General features: G+C 36.0%; 2 non-coding genes across 2 annotated transcripts; one reads left to right on the top strand and one right to left on the bottom strand.

The window, feature by feature from the left end:
• Nucleotides 1-526: 526 nt before the first annotated feature.
• TRNAP-GGG (transfer RNA proline (anticodon GGG)) lies at nucleotides 527-602 on the bottom strand. The gene has a single exon. It is a non-coding gene; the product is annotated as a tRNA-Pro (tRNA).
• A 2,694-nt stretch (nucleotides 603-3,296) lies between these two features.
• On the top strand, nucleotides 3,297-3,427 carry LOC136379256 (small nucleolar RNA SNORA36 family). Its single transcript, XR_010746738.1, has one exon. It is a non-coding gene; the product is annotated as a small nucleolar RNA SNORA36 family (small nucleolar RNA).
• Nucleotides 3,428-6,910: the final 3,483 nt, after the last annotated feature.

Below are 6,910 nucleotides of genomic sequence, written 5' to 3' on the forward strand. Positions count from 1 at the left end.
ATAAATGGAGGCGTAGATGGCTGGTTTTGTGGAATTCTGGAATTGCTATTGAAGTCACTATATCTGTGTTTACTTTGCTGTAATATCCTTGATTTTAAATTCCAGAAGGCTGTGGTTTGTTGGATATTATTAAGATATCTTACCTTTAGTTTCAATCTTTTTCTGGACTCTTTACTCAGATTGTTGCTTTATTTTACTTTTATTTATTTATTTTTTTATTCTTTTTTGTATTTTTCTGAAGCTGGAAACGGGGAGAGACAGTCAGACTCCCACATGCGCCCGACCGGGATCCACCCAGCACGCCCACCAGGGGCGAAGCTCTGCTCACCAGTGGGCGATGCTCTGCCCCTCCGGGGCGTCACTCTGTCGCGACCAGAGCCACTCCAGCGCCTGGGGCAGAGGCCAAGGAGCCATCCCCAGCGCCCGGGCCATCTTTGCTCCAATGGAGCCTCGGCTGCAGGAGGGGAAGAGAGAGACAGAGAGGAAGAAGGGGGGGGGGGAGAAGCAGATGGGCGCCTCTCCTGTGTGCCCTGGCCAGGAATCGAACCCGGGACTTCTGCACCCCAGGCCGACGCTCTACCACTGAGCTAACTGGCCAGGGTCTACTTTTATTTTTTAAAGTTTTATATTTCTTCAGTTATTCTTACTCCGTTCTCTAATTATGTTTCCCAATTGTGCTCAAGCTTACATTGCATCATCTCCTCTCTGCAGAGTGTATCAGACTTCCCTATATTGACTGTGAAGCATCACCTACTTGCACAAAAACTAGGAGTAGCTCCGTGGATCCCCTGTGAGCTGCACCTATAAACATGTTGAGCAAGGCCATTTAGCAGCAGGTTCCAGCCTTTAACTCTCTCATTCACAAGCAATAACAACACATTTGGAAGACAAAGAGTTTAATTTTCAAAGGCTTGCCTGGCTCTAGTCTCTTGGTTTAGGATTTGCCAAAATCCTAACCTTTGAATGTAACTTGTACCTTTGAATGTGACTTGTACCAAAACTGAAGTAGTCAATAACAAAAATCTAGAAATATATATGTGTAGGTACATATATATATTCACATGTATGGATTTAAAACAGGAAAGGTAATGTTAAGGTAAATTGACATTTGCTAAAATTCTCATTTTTAATGAACTCAAAACTCCTTAGTTGAAATTACAAGAGTGTTTGTTACAAGTGTCAGGAAAAACCAAGCTGGGAGAAAGTCAGGGTTCAGTGACTAAATTGGATTTTTGTCCCTGTGGCTTCTCAGCATTGAAACTTAAAAAAGCAGAGTCTAGTTTCAAAACTAGTGCTCAAAATGAAGTCTTTTCTGTTCTTATAAGAGTGTAGTTTTACTATACCACTATTTTCACTGCAATGTGCTCAAGTTTTGTACTCTATAACATAGTCTTTTGTTAAAAGGAAAAATTCTCATTCTAGGCTCAGCTAGAATGTATTTAGAGAGTATATTCAAACCTGGCACACACTTAGCACTAACAGTTTCCTTTCCTCAGAGGAACCCTCCGGGGAGAAATGTAAATGGCAGTGGCTGCAGCAGCAGTGGGAGCTAATGTACTGATGGCTGCAGGAACCGTCACAGTAGCAAGTCCCTCAGCTAGAACATTCCATTCAAAAACCATTTCTGGAGAAAAATGAGCATTTCAGGGAAGACAGTTATTAGACAGGAACTGGATTATATCTATTGGAAAACAAAGAAGAAAATTTCCTAGTTAATTAGTGGTGTGTCTGTCCTTCAGAAAACAATTATATTAACATGTATATGATGTTGATACTTACAAAAGCATATATAAACACATGTTAAAATTATAATATTTTTCCTGTGACTCTCCTTATCTGAACAAAAAAATAGAAATTTAATTATGATTATTCTACCAAGTTATTCTGTAGATGAAATGAGTTAATATTTCAATTTGAGAGACTAACTCTCAAATTTGAACAATACCACCAGTGTCTGGCACAGAATAAGTGCTCAATAAATATTTGCTATTCTAATTTTTATTGTTAACATTACTTTATATCTATATTCAAATTAAGATTTGATTATAATTATATATGTCAATATTGCATTTCCTTAACTACTAATTTTTTAATGTTTATTTTATTGATTTTAGAGAAAGGAAATGAGAGAGAGAGAGAAACATCAATCTGTTCCTGTATCTGCCTTGACTGGGGATCGAACTGGCAACCTCTGGGCTTTCCGATGCTGCTCTAACCAACTGAGCGATCTGGCTAGGGCACCTTAACTACTAATTTCACCTAAAAATATTAAAACTGCTTTTGTTAAGCCAATAGACCAGAAAATATTTCCACAGCTGGAAAAAATTATAAATAAACATAATTTTCCCACCATGTACCCATAATAATAAGGCCTAATTTATTGGGCTAAGAATGCTTGTTTTGTTTTTTAAGTAATTCTTATATTTTAGAGATATAGAAAAAATATCTTCTGACTCATTTCAGTTATGTTTTCAAACTTGATACTGTGTAGACACTGTCATTCTCATAAATCCATTTAAAAGTTAATTATCAAATTAGCTATTTTATGATTGTTGAAGTTACCCCATTTTAAAAGTAGTGTTTCAATTATAATTCAATAAAGGATACCAAGTTTTGTCAGAAGTCAGTTTATTATAAATAATACCAACAGTAAAAGAGAAGAGCGCTCAGCTACTGATGGAAATGAGAGGAAAGCTAATAGGACTACTATTCCAATAGAAATCAACCAGGAAAAAATTGTGATTTGCTCTTGCATAGACTTCTGATACAAAAACTGCTGATTAGAAACTGAGCTACAAGAATTTTTTGATACACTTGTAAAAGACCAACATTCCTCAGAGTAAATATTTTCCAGTGATCTGTATGAAAGGTAATAGCACAAAAACATTAACTCAGATTTTACAATAATATGAACAATTTTTTAGCCTGACTAGGTGGTGGCACAATGGATAGAGCATCAGACTGGGATGCAAAGGACACATGTTCAAAACCCAGAAGTCGCCAGCTTGAGCACGGGCTCATCTGGTTTCAGCAAGGCTCACCAGCTTGAGCCCAATGCCCTTGGCTTGAGCAAGGGGTCACTCAGTCTGCTGTAGCCCTCCCCTCCTCCCCCCACCCCGGTCAAGGCACATATGAGGCAGCAATCAATGAACAACTAAGGTGCCGCAACAAAGAATTGATGCTTCTCATCTCTCTCCCTTCCTGTCTGTCTGTCCCTATCTGTCCCTCTCTGTCTCTGTCAAACATACAAAATAAATATACCTACCTGAAACTCTCTTCTTTAAGGTATATGCCTGCTCCAAAGTGATGTTCAGCTCAGGATAGCATCCCTGTTCTGTTAATTAAACGTTGGAACACTGAAACAGGCTAGGAAAAAATAATTGAATAGAAAATATGATTCTATCCATTTATCTCTCAGCTTACAAAAAGAAAAAAATATTTATGCGTGTACTTAAAGGCATGAACTTGTTATTCTGCATTTGTAAAATATCTTCATTTTACCTAAATATTCTCCCAAAAATTGACAGAAGTTTAAATTTTATATCATTGATAGGCCTAATATTATCATATTCAAAATCATCATCAAGTTTTGTTAAAACTACAGTCATATTTTGTATATATTTTTCCTGTATTTTTGTTTCCTCTCATTTGTTTTAGTTACCCAGTTCTTTTAACTCACCATAATACACTGTAAGAAACTACCTCTCTGATTTAACAACCTCCTCTTTACAGTAATATATATATTAAATATATATATAAATAATATATATATGTTATTTTTAACTTTATGTATGTAGAAGTGTTCTTCAGTTACTATAAATGCATAACAAATTATCATAAACATAGTGTTCTAAGGCAATCACATATACTCATGTCAGGAACTTGCATTGGCAGAACAGGCAGGGGTGACTTGTCTCTCTTTCCCCTCTATGATGTTTGGTTCCACTGGAAGGATATTCAAAGTTTGGGTGCTAAAGGAATTATCTGAGCTTCACTCATTCACATTAACAATTAGTGTTTAATGTTGGCTGACAATTGGGTGACTCAAACTCATTTCTCCTCCCTATGGCAGGTGGTCTCTTGTGATATATTAATTTGGGCTTCCTCACAACATAATGATTGGATTCCAAGGGTAAGTGTTTGGAGAAAAGGAGCGAGGTAGAAGTTGGGTTGCCCTTTAGATCTACTCTTAGAGGACACAAAACATCTTTTGCTGCATTATATTTGTTAAGGAATCACAAAGGTCACCCCAATTTCAAGAAGAGGGGAAAGATATAGCTCTTTCTAATAAGAGAGTAGCAAGTTTCTACAAGACTGTGTAGGATGGGAAATAGTGCTATGGCCATTTTTTGAAAATACAATCTGCCACTGAGAATTTCATTTTCTAGGGAAATGTGACAGTGAATAATTATTTATACGTGATATCAGGTTCTTCGTGTTTATAAAGCTAGGGTCCTAGAGCAAGTCTAGATTTCCTGATATGCAACATAATTCAACAAAATTTAATTAAGTACTTATGAAGAATAAGACATTGTGCTACATAATTTAGGAAATATAAATACAAAGAATTCATTGCTTAATTTAGGGGAAAGCACATATGTAGATAAATATAACACCAATGATTTATTTAGGAATGGATAGGGAAAGAAGAAGATTAACTATGTTTAAGAATTTGAAGGAAGTTTTATCCTTACATGAATCTTGATGTTTAGCTAGGATTGTTTAGGTGGAGAGAAAAAATGAATACTTCTGTTAAAGAAAAGAGCTCAAGGAAAGGTAAAAAAGTGATAAAGCTATCTTCAGTTAGAACTTACTGGTCTGCTCTTATAAATGGAAAAATAATATTGAAAAGACAAACATAAAGTTTGGACTAGATCATGGAGATCTTAACTATCTAGAAACAAGGGAGAAGCTAAGATTAGCTTTGAGAAGGAAAATGACATAATCAAATTTAGCTTTAGGAAGGATCCTCTTATAAGACTATTTAGGTAGTGGAGAAACAGGTGTTGACCTTAAAGAAATAGAGAACCAGACATTTCTCCAGTGAAATGAGTCTATCTGAAACAACAAAGAACTGCAATTTGGAAGATGTGGCCTAATGTGAAACAGGCGGTCTAATGTGAAACAGGCAAATCCAGAGACAAAGGAAAAGAATGTCCTTCTATAGAAGAAAGGTGAAGTTCAGAGGGCCTATTGGAGGAAATTTGAAGTGTAGTAGCATTTCATTGCCTGAGTTGTAATAATCTTTTATTAACTAAGTGGTTGCCTAGCTAGAAGAAGATCCTTCTTTTTCCTGCTGGAATTGTAGATTAAAAAAACATCTTTCTGTTGGAGATGGAAAGTATGACTCTCTTTTGTGAGATAGTGACTGAGTGGTAGAGTATGAGAACTCCTCGTATAGGTCCTCTCAACTCCAATTTAAATGAGGAGTCTGCCCATTCATTTCCACACAGGAAATGACAGGGAGGCAACTCAGAAGATATTGTTAAATATAAGTTAAGCAGCCATAAGAGCCTCAATTAGAATAAATGCAGAGGTCACTGAAAGAGAGTATAGGCATAAGAGGCTTTTCCAAGGTTAATATGACTGGAAAGGATGCATAACTGAATTTAGGGGCAAATAATTGTACATTAATAATAATGAGGAGACAACCAATTATTTTAAAACCAGGGACAACTGGAGGCTGCTAAGGACAATAATAGTTATGAGCATAGGAGGTATGAAGGATTTGGAGAAATTAGGTCATTTTTAGATAAGTGGGTTTCACAACAAGTTCCAAGCATCAATTAATTTATAGTTTCCAGAAGAAAGGTAGACATCTGAAGCTTTTAAAAAGTCTAAACAAAGAAGAAAATCAGTATTAAGCTAACCATGGTCACAAATGAAATTACCTGGTGAAAGAGAGGGAAACCAGAGAAAGGCATCTAGACTTGAATCTTACTAGACTCACTCTATGACATGAAGAAAGAGGAAGAGATGATGATAAATGAGCAATTTAGATGAGACCCAGAAAGCACACAGAAGATAAAAGAGAAAGAGCAGAGCACATTTTCATTATTTGGGGAGTCAGTAGTGTCAACCTGGTGGAGACGATCCTACACACACATGAAGAAGTGCTTTTTAGATTCAAAGAAGTAACATTTTCCATTTCCTAGAGCAGTGATTCTCAACCAGAAATGATTTCCCCTCCTTCCCAGGACATTTGACAATCTCTTGAGACATTTATTGAATTTCACAACTTGGGGGTGCTACTGGCACCTAGTGGGTAGAGGCAAGGAATGTTTCTAAGCATCCTCAGAGCACCAGATACATCCTCAACAAAAATGGTTTGTTCCATGATGTTAATAGTGTCAATACTGAGAAACTTTCTTGCACATCATATTCAGTAGAGTTGACCATAAAAGTGAGATTTCTATCCCATTTCAAAATCTCCATCCCTTTTTAAATTAGGAAGGAGGAGTTCTCAGAATACTAAGATTTTTATGGTATCTCATAATTTTAAAAGTAGGCTCAAGATTCTTTTTCTTTTTCCTTCTAGACTAAGTAGTAGCAACAGATCCTATATATTTCTAACTGTAAATGTCAGCTCAATTTAAGAGTCATGGATTGGGTTTTATTTACCTTGTCTAGTTTAATATGGACTTTTTTAATGCACAGATGGAAAGCTGATCTGTTGTAGCCTTGTATATTACAGGTTAATTTTCACTTTTAAATGCATTAAAAAGTTGCTTAAGTTAAAGACACCTTAAAGTCTACTTCCTAAGTTCTGTGAATAAAATATATAAAACTTAGCAAAATATATATTTTTCCAATTTTACTCTCTAAGGCAGTTATATTTTTAGAGTATTAGAAAAAATGTTGGTGGAAAAAAAATCCATTACGGGAGAACTTTACATTCTGATAACAGTGA

This window comes from Saccopteryx leptura, chromosome 7 (assembly GCF_036850995.1).
Source record: "Saccopteryx leptura isolate mSacLep1 chromosome 7, mSacLep1_pri_phased_curated, whole genome shotgun sequence".
Taxonomy (NCBI): Eukaryota; Metazoa; Chordata; class Mammalia; order Chiroptera; family Emballonuridae; genus Saccopteryx; species Saccopteryx leptura.